The sequence below is a fragment of the Ovis aries genome, chromosome 3, assembly GCF_016772045.2.
Source record: "Ovis aries strain OAR_USU_Benz2616 breed Rambouillet chromosome 3, ARS-UI_Ramb_v3.0, whole genome shotgun sequence".
In the NCBI taxonomy this organism is placed as follows: domain Eukaryota; kingdom Metazoa; phylum Chordata; class Mammalia; order Artiodactyla; family Bovidae; genus Ovis; species Ovis aries.
Genome location: NC_056056.1, coordinates 169,520,079 through 169,540,042, shown reverse-complemented (window position 1 = coordinate 169,540,042; position 19,964 = coordinate 169,520,079). Strand labels below are relative to the sequence as shown.

The window sequence follows — 19,964 nt, the reverse complement described above, 5'->3', positions numbered from 1 at the left end:
GGACATTGACTGAAGCCATGAAATTAAAAGACACTTGCTCCTTGAAAAAAAGTTGTGACAAACCTAGACAGCATATTAAAACGCAGAGACATTACTTTGCAAACAAAGGTCCATATAGTCAAAGGTATGGTTTTTCCTGTAGTATGGATGTGAGACTTAGATGATAAAGAAGGCTGAGCACCAAGGAATTGATGCTTTTCAACTGTGGTGCTAGGGAAAACTTGAGAGTCCCTTGTACAGCAAGGAAATCAAACCAGTTACCCCTAAAGGAAATCAACCCTGAGTATTCATCTGAAGGACTGATGCTGAAGCTCCAATACTTTGGCCACCTGATGTGAAGAGCCGATTCATTGGAAAAGACCCTGTTGCTGAGTAAGATTGAGATGAGGAGAAGGGAGAGACAGAGGATGAGATGGTTGGAAGGCATCACTGACTCAATGGGCATGAATTTAAGCAAACTCTGGGAGCTGGTGAAGGACAGGGAAGCCTGGCATGGTGCAGTTCATTGGGTAGCAAGGAGTTGGACATGACAGCAACTGAACAAAAACAACATTAAAAAAATTCTCTTTAATGTTTTTTGTAAGAAGTTAATAAATCCTGTGATATTGCTAGTGAGTATTATTGAACTTCATAAGTAGATGTTATGCTTTCTTTCCAGTTACAGTTAATATTTTTACAACGTAATAATAATGAGTCACAAAGACATAAGGAAGAAAATAAAGAAGCCATTTCTTTGGGCAAGGTTGTGGACAGAACACTCAGGATTTTAAGTAAGTGTTTGGATTTTTAAGGCAACAGGACCTTTAAAATTTTCTATTCCATTTTCTACATTTGCTTATGAAAGAATTGTAATTTGGCTAGTCTCATCAGTTTGTGTCATGACTCATATTGGAATTTGGGTCTCAGTTTTTGGTGCTGGGATTTTTTTTCCCACTCCATCAGAGTTTGTGTACAAAAGTAGTAAAATTGTACTGACGAACCTATTTGCAGGGCAGAAATAGAACAGACTTATGGACACAGCAGGGGAGGGAGAGAGTGACAATTTGAGAGGACTGAAATATATGCATTACCATGTGTAAAATAGCTAATGGGAAGTTGGGCCTCCCTTGTGGCTCAGCTGGTAAAGAATCCGCCTGCAGTGTGGCAGACCTGTGTTCAATCCCTGGGTTGGGAAGATCCCCTGGAGAAGGGAAAGGTTACCCACTCCAGTATTCTGGCAAGAGAACTTATATGCAGAGTACATCATGTGAAATGTTGGGCTGGATGGAGCAAAGCTGGAATCCAGATTACTGGGAGAAATGTCAGTAACTTCAGATAGGCAGATGACACCACCTTTATGGCAGAAAGTGAAGAAGAACTAAAGAGCCAATTGATGAAAGTGAAAGAAGAGAGTGAAAAAGTTGGCTTAAACCTCAGAAAACTAAGATCACGGCATCTGGTTCCATCACTTCATGGCAAATAGATGGGGAAACGATGGAAACAATGAGACTTTATTTTAGGGGGCTTCAAAATCACTGCAGATGGTGACTGCAGCCATGAAATTAAAACACTTGCTCCTTGGAAGAAAAGCTGTGACCAAGCTAGACAGCATATTAAAAAGCATTACTTTACCAACAAAGGTCTGTCTAGTTAAAGCTATGGTTTTTCCAGTAGTCTTGTATGGGTGTGAGAGTTAAACTATAAAGAAAGCTGAGCTCTGAAGTATTGATGCTTTTGAACTGTGGTGTTGGAGAAGACTCTTGAGAGTCCCTTGGACTGCCAGGAGATCCAACGAGTCCATCCTAAAGGAAATCAGTCCTGAATATTCGTGGAAGGACTGATGCTGAAGCTGAAACTCCAATACTTTGGTCACCTGATGTGAAGAGCTGACTCTTTGAAAAAGACTCTGATGCTGGGAAAGATTGAAGGCGGGAGGAGAAGGGGATGACAGAGGATGAGATGGTTGGATGGCATCACCGACTCGATGGACATGAATGTGAGTAGGCTTCAGGAGTTGGTGATGCTGGGAAGCCTGGCATGCTGCAGTCCTTGTATTTGTAAAGAGCTGGACATGACTGTGCGCCTGAACTGAACTGAATGAGAAGTTGCTGTATAGCACAGGGAGCTCAGCCTTGTGTTCTGTGATGACCTAGAGGGGTGGAATGGGATGGGAGGTGGGAGGGAGGCTCAAGAGGAAGGGGACATATGTATACCTATGGCAGATTCATGGTGACGTATGGCAGAAACCAACGTAGCATTGTAAAACTATTTCCTTCAATTAAAAAATACATTTAAAAATAAATAAATCCCCAAAGTGAAAAAAAGAAAAATGGCTGGAAAAAAAAGTAAGATTCTTTTAGCTCAGTTGAAACTTAGTTACCTGTACAGGGTGAAGTTGGGGTGAGGTGGACATGTTGAAAAATGGTACCAATGAACCTATTTGCAGGGCAGGAATAGAGCTGTAGATATAGAGTGTAGACTTGTGGAGACAGTAGGAGAAGGGGAGAATGGGACAAATTGAGAGAGTAGCACTGACATATATGAACTACCATATGTTAAATAGTAGTAATTATATATATATATGTATATATATGTACACACACACTTAGAGCTGACTCACATTGTTGTACAGCAGAAACTAACACAACATTATAAGTTAATTATCCTCCACATTAAAAAATATAAAAGAAGGGAATCAAGATAGAGAAACAGCAAAGAACATCATTTAAAAATGCTGTCACTTTCTATTCAACATGTCTTGGGAAGAGAAAAGTGTCCTGTCATGCTGATGGTTATAAGGGTGTACCGAATGTTACTTACAAAGAACATGTTACATTTCTCTGTCAAACAACTGGAACAGCAAATGACAAAATTTAGAGAACACAAATGGTTTGGTATTGTTTCTCTTAATTGTTGAAAATTCTATCATAGTGCTGCCATCACTGGTCTTACCGTACTTTTAGATATTACTCATTTCAAGTTTTTGACATTTGCAGCTTCTGAGAAAAAGCATGGCACGTTTAGAGAACAACAAGTACTTTTGATTGCTGTAGCACAGGCAGCATGGGGCTAGGAAGTGGGAATAGAGCCTTTGGGGAGGGGAATGGCAGCCTGGAGAGGTGGGAGCAGCAGCAAGCCTGGGGAAAATGTTATGCCTAAGGGAAATTAAATACAGAACTGATGGTGCTTAAAAGAAGCCATCAGTGACTGCCTCTGACAAGTTCAGGTGCTCATTATTTAGCTTAGCATGGAAGACCCACCATAATTCCCACTCCTGTAAGCCTTCTGCTGTAGTCAAAATCACATATTCTGTTCCTTAAACACTCCTTCCTTTTTCTTGTTTTTATACATGTTCTTATGCTGAATCCTTGCCTGGATACTTAACTCTACCCTTCAGTCTGTATTGGTAAGCTCTGACTTCAGGCCATATTAGCATCCTTCCTGTGCTCCCTAGCACCTTATGGATATCTTGTTATAATAAAGCACATTCTCTTGTGGTTACTGTTTCCATATCTTTCCTACCCCACCCCCAGACATTACTTTCCTGAAGGGCAGGGGCTATGTTTTATTTATCATTATATTTTGTGCTCTTAGCACTGTTCGTGGCCTGAAATAAATATTGGATGGAAGGCAGAGAGAGAATATGAAGTGTGTGAAGGAGAAAGTGCAAAAATAAAATGCGTTGTTTTAAAAACAATTGCCATATTTTTTTCATTGGATATTTGAGTCCAGTACTCTTTAACAATGTAAACAAATATAAATCTACAGATGTTGTTAATTAACTGTAAGACTACAGAGTTGTGAATATGTATGTCAGTCTGTCCCAGAGGAGAAGAAGATGAAATGAATAAGGTCAGTTCTTTGAATCCATTGGCAAAAAAAAAAAAAAAAAAAAAATCTACCCAGCCGATAATGAGTTATATTAGATATGAAGCAAATAAATATCATTTGTGATTCTAGCCAGCCCTCCCATGAAAAATATCTTAAGCACAGTTTTCTGCTTATTTTGCATTACCTACATGGAAAGTTTTTGTCTGGGCAAAAGTCACAAAGAGGGTAATGTGGTATTAGAGTGAATTTTTAGTAACAGAAAGGCTTAGTGATGAAGAGAACACAGTGATACTCATAACTAGATTATTCACTCGAGTTCCTTTCCCTGTCTTTGCCAATCCTGTTTTGCCTCATTTCTAATTTCCTTTGTTGACATGCTTTTCAAGGTTGAGAACCAGACTTGGTTCTTCCCAGTCTGCAAACATCTGTTTGGAATTGTTCCTTCCACGTTTCAGTCAGTGGTCCTCAGACTTGAGTATATGCCATAATCCTAAAATACTTGATAAAAAATATAGATGTCAGGACTATTCCTAAGGATTTCTGAGTGTGGTCATAATATTCACAGTTTTTAACATGCTACATAATTTGAAGCATTATGATTTGGATCTTTCCTGTTTAATGTATCCCCAAGATCAAGATATCTCTCTGTATAGATATAGCACCTCTTCAAGATTCAGCTATACCTGGATTGTTGTAACATCCATCAGAATGTGGATACCTAGACAGTACTTACTAAGGGCTGAATTTTATCTCCTCACAAATTTGTGTGTTGAAGTCCTAACCCATGGTATCTCAGAACATAACTATATTTGGAGATAGGATCTTTAAAGTGATAATTACATTAAAATTAGGTCATTAGGATGGGCACTTATCCAATATAACTGGATTAGTATCCTTATAAAAATAGATTAAAACATTGATGTGCGCAGAGGGACAACCATGTGAAGGCATGAGGGAAGCAGTCATCTGCAACACAGAGAGGCCTCAGAAGAAAACAAACCTGTTCAAACCTTGATCTCAGATTTCTGCTCTCCAGAATAATGAGGAAATAAATTTTTGTTGTTTAAACCACTCAGTCAGTGACACTCTACTCTTATGGTAGACCTAGTAAACTAACACAGTGTTAATCCTTGTGTGTCTTCCATGTACAAGGCACTATACAAGCACTTTATTGAACCTTCTAGAATGTTGCTAGCTCATGTGTGTGTGTGTGTGTGTGTGTGTGTAGGTAAAGAAGGATGGAAGAGCCATTCATGAATGTTATGGCCTCTTCCCAGCTGCCTATAGACATTAGAATTCCTTTCCTATTATTTTCACTCAGCAGGAATCAGGTGGCATTCTTTTTTTTTCCTCTTCCATTGCCTTTTTATTTATTTATTTGTCCACTTTTTTTTTTTAATAAAAAAAGCAGGTGGCATTCTTAATGTTTCTTAATTGGACAAACTTCTGCTTGCTTTTATGGCTGTGTGAAGTCAAACAAAATTGTCTGACTATAGATGACATTTAGGTACTACATGGCACTTAACGTAGTTACAGGGCCCACTTTTCATGTGGCTATAGTCAGAACACTGCCAGCATTTTTATCCAATTTAAATTTGCAGTGTGTTCACTGGAGTTAGTGAGAACAGAAAGAAGGGGAAATAGGCCATAATGTTAGTACTTTGTTATTGTCTTCCACTACTCCTTTGGACTATTTTTGAAGCCATATTGGAAATATAGTTGTCATATTAAAAGTGTACTCTAAGTTTTTATTCTAATTCAACAAATATTTACTGTGCTAAAATATACCCATTACTATGTTAGAAATGAACCATTAAAAGGTGAATAGAGCACGGTTTCCATCCTAAAGAAGCAGAAACTTCAACACCAGAGGAAATAAATGCATCTATAGAATAATGCAATGGCCACAGCACTGGAAAAGGTCAGTTTTGATTCCAATCCCAAAGAAAGGCAATGCCAAAAAATCCTCAAACTACCACACAATTGCACTCATCTCACACGCTAGTAAAGTAATGCTCAAAATTCTCCAAGCCAGGCTTCAGCAATACGTGAACCATGAACTTCCAGATGTTCAAGCTGGTTTTAGAAAAGGCAGAGGAACCAGAGAGCAATTGCCAACATCCGCTGGATCATTGAAAAAGCAAGAGAGCTCAAGAAAAACATCTATTTCTGCTTTATTGACTATGCCAAAGCCTTTGACTGTGTGGATCACAATAAGCTGTGGAAAATTCTGAGAGAGATGGGAATACAGACCACCTGACCTGCCTCTTGAGAAACCTATATGCAGGTCAGGAAGCAACAGTTAGAACTGAACATGAAACAACAGACTGGTTCCAAGTAGGAAAAGGATTACATCAGGCTGTGTATTGTCACCGTGCTTATTTAACTTCTATGCAGAGTACATCATGAGAAACACTGGGCTGGAAGAAGCACAAGCTGGAATCAAGATTGCCTGGAGAAATATCAATAACCTCAGATATGCAGACAACGCCACCCTTATGGCAGAAAGTGAAGAGGAACTCAAAAGTCTCTTGATGAAAGTGAAAGAGGAGAGCGAAAAAGTTGGCTTAAAGCTCAGCATTCAGAAAATGAAGATCATGGCATCTGATCCCATCACTTCATGGGAAATAGATGAGGAAACAGTGGAAACTGTCAGACTTTATTTTTTGGGGCTCCAAAATCACTGCAGATGGTGACTGCAGCCATGAAATTAACAGATACTTACTCCTTGGAAGGAAAGTTATGACCAACCTAGATAGCATATTGAAAAGCAGAGACATTTCTTTGCCAACAAAGGTCTGTCTAGTCAAGGCTATGGTTTTTCTTGTGGTCATGTATGGATGTGAGAGTTGGACTGTGAAGAAAGCTGAGCGCCAAAAAATTGATACTTTTGAACTGTGGTGTTGGAGAAGACTCTTGAGAGTCCCTTGGACTGCAAGGAGATCCAACCAGTCCATTCTGAGGATCAGCCCTGGGATTTCTTTGGAAGGAAAGATGCTAAAGCTGAAACTCTAGTACTTTGGCCACCTCATGCGAAGAGTTGACTCATTGGAAAAGACTCTGATGCTGGGAGGGATTGGGGGCAGGAAGAGAAGGGGACGACAGAGGATGAGATGGCTGTATAGCATCACGGACTCGATGGACGTGAGTCTGAGTGAACTCTGGGAGTTGGTGATGGACAGGGACGCCTGGTGTATTGCGATTGATGGTGTCACAAAGAGTCGGACACTCAGCGACATATCAGCGACTGAACTGAACTGATAGAATAAAAGGTAAGGGGAAAATGACTGTTTCAATTGGAATCAACCTAGTAGTTCTGAATCTGTACAATTACTAAAATTACCAGAAGAGCATTTTAAATCTAAAATCCAGATTCTACATCTGATCAGTTGATTAAGAGTTTTCATGCATAGCCCTCTTGATTCTGTGTTTACAAAATCTTGCTTATGGTCTCTCATGCTCAACCAAGGATAGAATATAGCAGTCTGGTGGATCTTAACTGTAGTGCAAGTAAAGTAGAAGTTGGCACAAAGTAGGAAGACAAGTAATGGTCCACGTGCTAAGGTTTGCTGAATCAATTTTCAGAGCACAATATACCCTATGCGTAATTTAAAAAATGTTAGTGTCTTAAGATGTAAATGGAATAAATGAAGTAACATTTAAAAATTTATCAAAGTATAGTTGATTTACACTTTTTTGTTAATTTCTACTGTAATGATACTATACATAAAAAATTCTTTATGCCACTAGAAAACTGTTGGTGCCAGTCAATGAATTTCATAAAGTAAAATCTCTTGCATTCCTATACACTAATAATGAAAGATCAATCTCATTGATGGAAACAGTCTCATTCCATTGCAACAAAAAGACTGAAATACATAGGAATAAACGTACCTAGGGAAGCAGAAGACCTATACTGAGGAAACTGTAAGATGATAATGATAGAAATCAAAGATGACACAAACAGATGGAGAAATACCCCATGTTCTTGTATTGGAGGGTTCAATATTGTGAAAATGACAATACTACCTAAAGCAATCTACAGATTCAGTGTAATCTCTGTCAAATTACCAATGGCATATTTTCACAGAATTAGAACAAAATGTTTACGATTCATTTGGAAACACAATTCTTAATAACCACGGCAATCTTGAAGGGGAAAAAAAAAGCTGGAGGAGTCAGGCCTCCTGACTTCAGGCTATACTACAAAGCTACAGTAATCAAGACAGTATGGTGCTCACCCAAAAACAGAAATATAAATCAGCAGAACAGGATAGAACTCCCTGAGATAAAACCATACAGCTATGGTCATCTAGGATAAGTTCAATACAGTTTCTCAGTCATCTCTGACTCTTTGCACGCCAGGCCTCCCTGTCCATCACGAACTCCCAGAGTCTACCCAAACTCATGTCCATTGAGTCGGTGATGCCATCTAACCATCTTATCCTCTGTTGTCCCCTTCTCCTCCTGCCCTCAATCTTTCCCAGCATTAGGGTCTTTTCAAATGAGTCTGCTCTTCGCATCAGGTGGCCAAAGTATTGAAATTTCAGCTTCAACATCAGTTGTTCCAATGAACACCCAGGACTGATTTCCTTTAGGATGGACTGGTTGGATCTCCTTGCAGTCCAAGGGGCTCCCAAGAGTCTTCTCCAACACCACAGTTCAAAAGCATCAATTCTTCAGTGCTCAGCTTTCATTATAGTCCAACTCTCACATCCATACATGACTACTGGAAAAACCATAGCCTTGACTAGACGGACCTTTGTTGACAAAGTAATAAAGGAGACAATATAAGAGAGAAAAGACAACCTCTTCAATAAATGGTGCTGGGAAAACTGGATAATTGCATGTAAAAGAATGAAATTAGCACAATACCTATCACCATACACAAAAATAAAAAAGGATTAAAGACCTAAATGTAAGACTACATCTATAAAATTCTTAGAGAAAAATACAGTCAGAACACTCTTTGACACAGATTGCAGCAGTATCTTTTCCACCCACCTCCCAGAGTAATGAAAATAAAAATAAACAAATGAGACCTAATTAAACATTTTGCACACCTTTGCACACCAAAGGAAACCATAAATGAGAAGGAAAGACAGCCCTCATTATAGGGGAAAATATTTGCAGATAATGCAAGTTGACAAGGGATTAATCTCCAAAATATACCAATAGCTCATGCAGCTCAATATCAACAAACAATCCAGTCAGAAAATGGGCAGAAGACCTAAATAGACATTTCTTTAAAGAAGTCATACAAATGGCTGAGAGGCACATGGAAAGATGGTCACTATCATTAATTATTAGAGAAATGCAAATCAAAACTACAATGAGCTATCACCTCATATTGTTCAGAATGGCCATGATTAGAAGATCTAGAAACAATAAGTGGTGGAAAGAGTGTGGAGAAAAGGGAATACTCTTATACTGTTGGTGGAAATGTAAATTGATACAGCCATTATGGAGAAGAGTCCTTGGAAACTAAAAATAGAGCTACTTTTTGACCCTAGTCATATTATCTGGAGAAAACCATAATTCCAAAAGATACATGCACCCCAATGTTCACAGTAGCACTGTTTACAGTAGCCAGGCCATGGAGGCAACCTAAATGTCTGTTGACAGAGAAATCGATAAAGAAGTGGCACATATATATGCTGAAATTTCACAGCGGTGGTGTTCTTTACTCATTAAGTCGTGTCCAACGACTCTGCAGTGCCATGGACTATAGCCTACCAGGCTCCTCAGTCCATGGGATTTCCCAGGCAAGAATTTTGGAGTGGGTTGCCATTTTCTTCTTCAGGGGATCTTCCTGATCCAAGGATCGTCTCCTGCATTGGCAGGGGGATTCTTTACTGCTGAACCATCAGGGAAGCCCACAATGGAGTATTACTCAGCCATAAAAGGAATGAAATTATGCCATTTGTAGAGAGGTGGATCAACCTAGAGGCTGCCATACTGCTATACAGAGTGAGGTAAGTCAGAAAAACAAGTATTGTATATTAATGCATACATATGAAATCTAGAAAAGTGGTGCAGATGAATCTATTTGCAAAGCAGAAACAAGACACAGATGTAGAGAACAAACATATGGACACCAAGAGGCGAAAGAGTGATTTGATGAGTTGGGAAATTGGGATTGACATATAAACATATATACATATGTATATACACACACACACATACACACACACACTCTACTATATATAAAATAGATAACTAAGAGAACCTACTGTATAGCATAGGGACTCTACTCAGTACTCCATGATTATCTGAATGGTAAGGAAATCCAAAACAGAGAGGATATATATTTGTACATGTAGCTAATTCACTTTGCTGTACAGCAAAAAATAGCACAACATGGGAAAGCAACTATACTCCAGTAAAAAGAAAAAAAGTTTCACTGTGAAGCAAAGTGATCCAGTTATGCACACACACACACACACACACACACACACACACATATATATATATATACATATATATATATTCTTTCCCCTTATGGTTTATCAAGTGATATATATTCTTTAAAATTTTATTTATCTATTTATTTTTGGCTGTGCTGGGTCTTTGTGGCTGTGTGCAGACCTTCTCTAGTTGGAGCAAGTAGGGGCTATTCTGTAGTTGAGGTGTGTGGGCTTCTCATTGCTGTGGCTTCTCACTGTAGAGCACAGGCTTTAGGGCACATGGGCTTCAGTAGCTGTGGCACTCAGGCTCAATAGTGGGGCGCATGGGCTTAGTTGCCTCCCAGCACATGGGCTCTTTCTGGACCAGGGATTGAACCATATCCTCTGCATTGGCAAGTGGATTCTTAACCACTGGACCACCAGGGGAGCCCTATCAAAGGATATTGAATATAATTCCCTGCTATACAGTAGGACCTTGCTGTTTATCCATTCTCTATATAATAGTTTTCATCTGCTAATCCCAAACTCCCAATCCACCCCTTCCTGCCCTCTCTCCCCCTTGGCAACCACATGTCGTTCTCTATATCTGTGAGTATTTATGTTTCATAGATAGGTTCATTTGTTATATTTTAGGTTCCACATTTAAGTGATATTGTATGATACTTGTCTTCAGGTTACTTTGCTTTGTATGATAATCTCTAGTTTCATTCATGTTGCTGCGAATGGCATTATTTCTCTTTTTTGTGGCTAAGTAGTATTCCATTGTATATATGTACTGCGTCTTTACCCACTCTTCTGTCAGTGAATACTTAGGTTGCATCTGTGTTTTGGCTATTATAAATAGCGCTGATATGAACACTGGGCTGCATGTATCCTTTTGAATACAGTTTTCTCCAGATACATGCCCAGGAATGGGATTGCAGGATCATATGAAACTCTAATTTTAGTTTTTTTGAGGAATCTCCACATTGTTCTCCTTAGTGGCTATATAAGCAGGGTTTCCGAAAGTGCATTATGGCGGAGAATGAGTAACAAGACACAAGAATTCAGTGAAAAGTGAGGATCAGGGGACCAACAACACTCCAAGGTGAAAGTGCCACAACTGAATCCAGACCAGCTTTATTATAGTCTCAGCTGTGAAGGAAAGAATGTGCAGGGATCCAGCTATAACTCATGTGGCTTTCAGGGCTGAAGAGCCAAATGATCATTAACCATTGAGTAACCAAGAAACAGTAATCAATAACAAATCAGTAACTAAGACTTATAGTCTTATCTATAGATTTTCCACCAGATATGTAAAACATGTGACTCTGAGATGCCAGTTGGAAAACAGTCTGGGGTTGGTTTTCCAACCCCAGGATCATATCTTGTTTTCAAGATTATGAACTGTTCCCTCTGTACTTGTTCCAAGAGACTTATGACTTGTAGCATCCAGTTTATCAATAATTATAAATTTCTTTTGAGATCCTTGCTGGGGCCTGCTTTTCTTCTATTCTTCCTGTATCCTACGCCCACCAACAGTGTAGAAGTGTTCCCTTTCCTCCAAACCCTCTCCAGCAACACAAAAGTTATTTGTGGACTTTTTAATGACCATCATTCTGGTGGTACCTCATTGTAGTTTAGATTTGCATTTCTGTAATAATTAGCAATGTTGAGCATCTTTTTATGTGCCTCTTGGCCATCTGTATGCCTTGCTTGGAGAAATATGTCTATTTAGGGCTTCTGCCCATTTTTGATTGAGTGTTGTTGTTATTGAGTTGTATGAGCTATTTGTGTATTTTGGAAATTAAGCCCTCGTCAGTTGCATCATTTGCAAATATTTTCTCCTATTCTTGGTTGTCTTTTTGTTTTGTTTATGATTTCCTTTGCTGTACAAAAGCTTGTAGGTTTGATAAAGTCCCATTTGTTTATTTTTACTTTTATTTCTATTGCCTTGGGAGACTGGCCTAAGAAATTTGGTATGATTTACGTCAGAGAATGTTTAGCCTATATTCTCTTCTAAGAGTTTTATGGTGTCATGTTTTGTATTTAAGACTTTAAGCCATTTTGAGTTTATTTTTTGTGTGAAGATATGTTCTAACTTCATTGATTCATGTGAGGCTGTACATCTTTTCCAACATCATTTGCTGGAAAGACGTTTTTCTTTTCTCCTTTGTCAAAGAGTAATTGATCATAGGTGTATCAGTTTATTTCTAAGCTCTGTATTAAAAATAATGTTTTTAACTGAACTAAGGACTTTAAATGGTAAGTGACAGAAACCCATTTCAAATGAGCATAATCCTAAAAGGGCATGCATTAGCTCATGCCATGGAAAGGGTTAGAGCAGCACCTCTAAAACAGTGCCATTCAACACAGTAGACACTCATCATACATGGCTGTTAGTTGCTTGAACTATAGCTAGAAGTGCTGTATGTATAAAATACATACTGAAGTTTGAAGACTTAGTATACAGAATGTGCTCTATCTTATTAACAATTTTTATACTGAATATATGTCAACAAGATAATATTTTGGATATACTAGGTTAAATAAAATATACTTTAAAATTTAATTTTACCTATTTTTACTTCTTTTTAATGTGGCAACATATCTGGCTCACATTATGTTTCTGTTTATCAGCACTGCCCTGGAATCACTGGAAATAGGGGTTCTGTGTCTCTAGGACTCTGCCTTTCACTTCTGCTTCTCTCTGGGTGTCAGCTTCACTCCATCCAGTTGTAGAGGACTTTTCTTCCAGAAATGCTGTTAGCTTCCCTGGGCTCTTACAGGGTGTCTGCTAAAGAGGAAGTGGGAACTTCCCTTCAAGATCCTATTCTGAAAATCCTAGGGAAGAATTTCATTTGGTGCCACTGGAGTCATGAACCAATCATTATGGCTAAGAGAATGATTGCATCTGGGCCAAGTGTCCAACCCTCTAGCTGGGCCAGGGGATAATGTAAAATTGTCAGCTGTTACCAGAACCACATGAGTAACGTAGGGGAGGAATTTCTGTGATTCCCCCAAACAATACTGATGGGTAACATTTGTTGAGTGCTTACTATGTGGTAGGCATTGAGTTAAGCATTGTTACATTAATTATCTCATTTAATGTATGTATCTGCTATTGTGAGGTAGTCTGATTGGGAGGAAAGTTATGACCAACCTAGACAGCATATTAAAAAGCAGAGACATTACTTTGCCAACAAAGGTCCATCTGGTCAAGGCTATGGTGTTTCCAGTAGGTGTGTATGGATGTGAGAGTTGGACTATAAAGAAAGCTGCTGCTGCTGCTAAGTTGCTTCAGTCGTGTCCGACTCTGGGCGACCCCATAGATGGCAGCTCACCAGGCTCCGCCATCCCTGGGATTCTCCAGGCAAGAACACTGGAGTGGGTTGCCATTTCCTTCTCCAATGCATGAGAGGAAAAGTGAAAGTGAAGTCGCTCAGTCATGTCCAACTCTGTGCGAACGCATGGACTGCAGCGCACCAGGCTTCACTGTCCATGGGATTTCCCAGGTGAGAGTACTGGAGTAGGGTTGCCATTGCCTTCTCCCAAAGAAAGCTGCTGCTGCTGCTGCTAAGTCGCTTTATTCGTGTCTGACTCTGTGTGACCCCATAGACAGCAGCCCACCAGGCTCCCCTATCCCTGGGATTCTCCAGGCAAGAACACGAGTGGGTTGCCATTTGAGCGCCCAAGAATTGATAGTTTTTAAACTATGGTGTTGCATAAAACTTTTGAGAGTCCTTTGGATTGCAAGGAGGTCCAACCAGTCCATCCTAAAGGAGATTAGTCCTGAGTGTTCATTGGAAGGACTGATGTTGAAGCTGAAACTCCAATACTTTGGCCACCTGATGTGAAGAACTGACTCCTTGGAAAAGACCCTGATGCTAGGAAAGATTGAAGGCAGGAGGAGAAGGGGCCAACAGAGGATGAGATGGTTGGATGGCATCACTGACTCAATGGACATGAATTTGGGTAAACTCTGGGAGTTGGTGATGGATAGGAAGGCCTTGCATGCTGCAGTCCATGGGTTCACAAAGAGTTGGACATGACTGAGCAACTGAACTGAACTGAACTGAATTAATAGGCATCTCAGATATAATAAATCACAAATTCCAATCCTCTCCTGATTTTTTTCAGTCTTTATGAGTAGATGAACATCTACACAATTACTCAAGCCAAACAATACAAGAATCATTCCTTACTTGTTTTCTCCCTCTCTCTTTCTTCCATTTATTTATCTGTCTTAAGTAGTTAACTCTTTTCTATATCCTCACACAGCAGCCAGAATAATATTTTTGAAATATAAATCTTAAATAAATCACTTCAGTAAAAGAAATCTAATCTCCTTCCATAACCAGTAAGGCCCAACATGGTCTGGCTTCTGTTTAAATTCCCAACTTCATCTTGAGCTATACCCCTCATCACTCACTGTATTTCAGATACATAGGTCTCCTTTAATGCCAAGCTCTTCTCTATCTCTGGCCTTGCTTCTTCCTGGAATGATTTTCTGGTTCTCTGAGTGGCTCTTTCTTAGCCTTTTTATCTCAGTTTAAATATCACCTCCTCAGAGAGACTTTATTCTGAGCATACTGTAATGATGAGTGACATAGATAGTAAAAGCTCATCACACTGTTTCTCTATATCACTCACCATAATCTACACTTCTGTTGTTTATTTGCCATCTGACCTCCTTGCTATGGTATATAAATTCCGTTATTAACCTTCTATATTTTATTCACTGTTCCAAACCTAGGTCCTATATCATGCCTGGGGATATACTGCTAGTATTCAATAAATAGTTGTTGAATATGTGAATGAATCTTTATTTTACAGACAAGAGAACTGAGGCTTAGAGATAGTAAATATTAATAACTTACTCAAGTCATTTATAATAGTATGAAGGGATAGAAATAGGTTTTGAACCCAGGCAGCTTGATTACAAGATCCCCACCCCACCACTAATTGCCAAGCCATAACAAGGGAATGTTGTAGTGGGAAGACAAAACAATAATGTCTTTCTAATAATGCTATGTAGTAGAAAGCACCGGACTTAGTGTCAGAAGTTTGTGTTCTTTTCTGGCTCTGTTGACAGGAGTGAGAAGACCCCATCAAGTCCACAAGACAAAGTTGAGGAGGGATGTTATCCAAACAATAACTGGGAGCTGTACCGGAAGAACTGGAATAATCTGGGCAGGAGTGAAGGCAAATAACAAATGTCCACCTCAGGATTCTAGTATGTTCCCATAGTGCACTGAGAGGCTCCCTATACCTTTCCCACAGAGGCCATCTCTTTTGTCAGTATCTTTCGCAGATCACTTAGGGCTTCCCTGGTGGTTGAAGACAGTAAAGAGTATGCCTGCAATGCAGGAGACTCGGGTTCAATCCCTAGGTCAGGAAGATCCCCCTGGAGAAGGAAATGGTAACCCACTCCAGTTTTCTTGCCTGGAGAATTCCATGGACAGAAGAGCCTGGCAGGCTGTAGTCCATGGGGTCACAAAGAGTCAGACATGACTGAATGACTAACACTTCCTCTTTTGCAAATCACTTAAGTTTTGACATGTAACATTTTCTAAGGAATATTAAATGTATGAAATTGTGGGGACAGCTGGCATCAGGATAATTGTTAAATGTGAAGTCTGACAGTGCAGACTGACAGTTGTGAGAATATGATGATGATATTTTCTACTTCAATAGATGCAAAATCATGGAGGGACTGGATGGGGGGATTCTTTTCTTCCTTCTTAGTATAAATGACTCTCTCCATTCATTGCAAAGTGTGTCGAGTATATACAGTAATTGTTCTCTAGCTAGATTATAAACTAGAGTTCCAGGTTGTATAATTTTATTTTCCTAGTATAACATATTTCTAAGAACATACATCTATTTTTTAACTTGTAATTTTTATTTAGAAAAGAAATTAATGATTTTGTCCATCAAGTGCCTCTCAGCTTATCAGTTCAAAGATAATTTACTTTTCCAGAGGATAATTATACTTTAGAGGAAAAAGCCTCATTATTCAGAAATGAAAAGTATAGTTGGAGGGAAAAAGTTATGAGTAATGGTGAAATTCCAGACTGGAGCTTAGAAAATCAGAATTTCTTTCCGATGAGGTCTGATTTACTAATACATTACATACATTTATTTGTCAAACATTAACTGAACATCTCTTTTTTTATGAGAAATAAGGATCAAATATAGTAGAAAGTATAAAGGACCCAGGATTCAAGAGACCAAAGTTCTAATGCTGGCTGTACCTCTTGGTAACTGTGATTTTGGCCAAGACAAGTATCCTTTATGGAACCATGATTCCTTGAGTTTAAGGTGGGGATAATATAATCTGCTCTGCTTGTCTTAACAGGATTATAATAAGAGTTGAAAGAATTCTCCCAATTTCGGCTCTCCAAATAAATGTGAAATATTTTTCTTATTACTGTTCTCTATAAATAATCCTGATGTTAAGACAGTGAAACCTTCTATAAGTATATAAGAAAGTGAAATTACCTTTTTTCTCTAGAATTGAAATAATCTGAACACTTATTTCATTAATATTAAGAGATAGGCTGTGAAGAAAAGAACATTACACTAGGATAGGATTCAGAACTGAGTAATAATTCTAACTACAATAACTATGGTAGTGGTTTAGTTATGTCTATGCAACACCATGGACTATAGCCCACCAGGCTTTTCTATCCATGGGATTTCCCAGGCAAGATGCTGGAGGGGGTTGCTATTTTGTTTTCTAGGGGATCCCACCCAGGGATCAAACCTGAGTCTCCTGCCTTGGAGGTGGTCTCTTGCCTTGCATGTGGATTCCTTACTGACTGAGCCACGAAGGGAGCCCACAATAAGTATAATATCATGACTAAATGAATCAGTGTTTGAGTCAGTTTATTATTTGAATCCTGTTTCTGCCACCTTCTGCTGTGTGGCCTTGGGCAAAAGTTTTAATTTTTAAAATCTTAGTTTCTTTAACTTAAAAAAAGATAATTATAACATTTTCCCCTTAGAGTTGTTGCAAGGATTAAATGAGAAATGCATTAAAGTATTAAGCAGTTTATTAGTATCATTACCACTACCACCACCATCACCATTACCATCATCATCATCACCGGTGCTGCTAATTATAAACCTTGGCCAAGTCATTTGATCTTGCTAGCTTCATTAGGTTCTCTCATTTTTAAAATGAGAGGACTAAATTAGTTGATAACTATTATCATTAGTATTAGTATTGAGATAGTATATTTGACAGTACCCTGTAAAAAGCCTGCATAAATGTGAGGTATCATCATCATCATCTTAGGGTTTTTTGAGCTCTGAAATGTTATGGAAAAATAAAAAACTGTTTATAAGATTGATCCTTAGCTCTTTTGTCTTCTTTTCCTCAAAGCTGTGATTGAAGCACAGAGCAGTTTTTGTGTTAAACTCCTCCTCTTTGGTTTCTTCATCATTCTTCATATTTATCCATTGTGTATAGCAAATTACAGAAAACAGATAGGATTGCTGCAGCCAGGACCAAAAGAGGAAGAAGAAGAGGAAGTAACAATGATAGTGAATATTTATTCAGCTTTACTATGCACCAGATATTGTGCTAAGAGTTTTATATGTATTCTCTTTGATAGGCACATGTACATTTAACAAATAAACTTTTTTCTCATTGTACTTTTACCTAAATATTTCTTTTTTTCTCTAAATAAGATTTACCTCCTTAATATTATTTACAATAATTCAATTCTAAGAATTCTGCATTTTGGCAAAATTTTTGCTGGATGATTCTTAACCTTTTTTGAATATGTCTTTTACTTTTCAAAAGTCACATCCTTGTTCAAAACGTGTGTTCTCCCTTCTTTCTGTTATCTCTACCCATTTTTCAAGACTTTGTAGAGACCTCTATCTTGAAGCTGTCTAATCACTGTAGCTGAAGTGGCTTCCCTTCAGAATATGTTTTTTGCTCAATAAACACAATGCTATTTTTTAATTTGAATACATTGTAAGTTTCTGTTCTAGTGGCTGCTGAGTGTAAAGTTGTTCTTCTACAACTGAAAATAGAGAAGTAAAGATGATGCATTTTATTTAGGTCTAGAATAATTTGCATATACCTTTTGTGTGGCTTGTAATAGTTTGATAGTAATTCCAGAGTAATAGGGATAATTGGATAGCCATTTAGGATGACTTTAGTTATTTTTCAGATGAAAACATGAAATAATGCTCAAATTTATTAGTTCTTACATCTCCTTTTTTTGTGCCCTCTCATCCATTTTCAAAATTCCTATAGTCGCCTTGTATATTAAAAAAAAAAAAAGTAATACGTACCAGAATGGTAAATGACCAATTGAGTGATTTCAAACATCTCTAAGAGATTTTGTGTAAGACAACTGCTGTAAACACTGAAGAATAATTTGTAAAGATATGATCTATTTCCTGAAAACTCAGGGAATTGTTAGGTTAACAGACTGGCTTGCATGAATTACCAGGAATCACTTCATGGGAAATAGATGGGGAAAAAGTGAAACAGTGTCAGACTTTATTTTCTGGGACTCCAAAATCACTGCAGATGGTGATTGCAGCCGTGAAATTAAAATACACTTACTCCTTGGAAGAAAAGTTATGACCAACCTAGATAGCATATTGAAAAGCAGAGCTATTACTTTGCCAACAAAGGTCTGTCTGCTCAAGGTTATGGTTTTCCCAGTAGTCATGTATGGATGTGAGAGTTGGACTGTAAAGAAAGCTGAGCACTGAAGAATTGATGCTTTTGAACTGTGGTGTTGGAGAAGACTCTTTAGAATCCCTTGAACTGCAAGGAGATCTAACCAGTCCATTCTAAAGGAGATCAGCCCTGGGTGTTCATTGGAAGGACTGATGCTGAAGCTGAAACTCCAATGCTTTGGCCACCTCATGCGAAGAGTTGACTCATTGGAAAAGACTCTGATGCTGGGAGGGATTGGGGACAGGAGGAGAAGGGAACAACAGAGAATTAGATGGCTGGATGGCATCACTGACCCAATGGACATGAGTTTGAGTGAACTCCCGGAGTTGGTGATGGACAGGGAGGCCTGGTTTGCTGTGATTCATGGGGTTGCAAAGAGTTGGACACGACTGAGTGGCTGAACTGAACTGAAGGGACCATTGGACTTCCCTGGTGGCTCAGCAGTAAAGAATCTGCCATCAATGAGAAGCCACAGGAGGTACGGTTTCAGTTTAGATCCCTGGGACTGGAAGATCCCCTGGAGGAGGGAATGGCAACCCATTCCAGTATTCTTGCCTAGAGAATCCCATGGCCAGAGAAGCCTGTTGGGCTACAGTCTGTAGTATCACAAAGAGTTGGACAGGACTTAAGTGACTTAGCACAAACCGTGAAAGAGACCATTAATAAAGGAAATCGCTTCTATTCCAAAGGTACAGAGAGCTCCTGTTTATGAAAAGAGTATTTTCCAAAAGTTTAAAAGTTGCCTGTTTCAATCGTAAGGAATATTTCTTTTGAATTTCAGGCTAGATTACAAAAGCCTGAAATATAGTACTGTGTAATGTTCCAGAAGGTCTTGTAGATCTTCATAAAACAGTTCAACTTCCGCTTCTTCAGCATTACTGGTCAGGGCATAGACTTGGATTACTGTGATATTGAATGGTGTCTTTTCATTATAGGGGATTGGAATGCAAAAGTAGGAAGTCAAGAGATACCTGGAGTAACAGGCAAATTTGGCCTTGGAGTACAAAACAAAGCTGGACAAAGGCTAACAGAGTTTTGCCAAGAGAGCACACTGGTCA

General features: G+C 38.7%; 1 protein-coding gene across 5 annotated transcripts in view; it reads left to right on the top strand.

Annotated features, from left to right (window-relative positions):
* ANKS1B (ankyrin repeat and sterile alpha motif domain containing 1B) overlaps positions 1-19,964 on the top strand; it is a 1,156,475-nt gene that overhangs the window by 74,043 nt on the left and 1,062,468 nt on the right. The window lies entirely within an intron of this gene.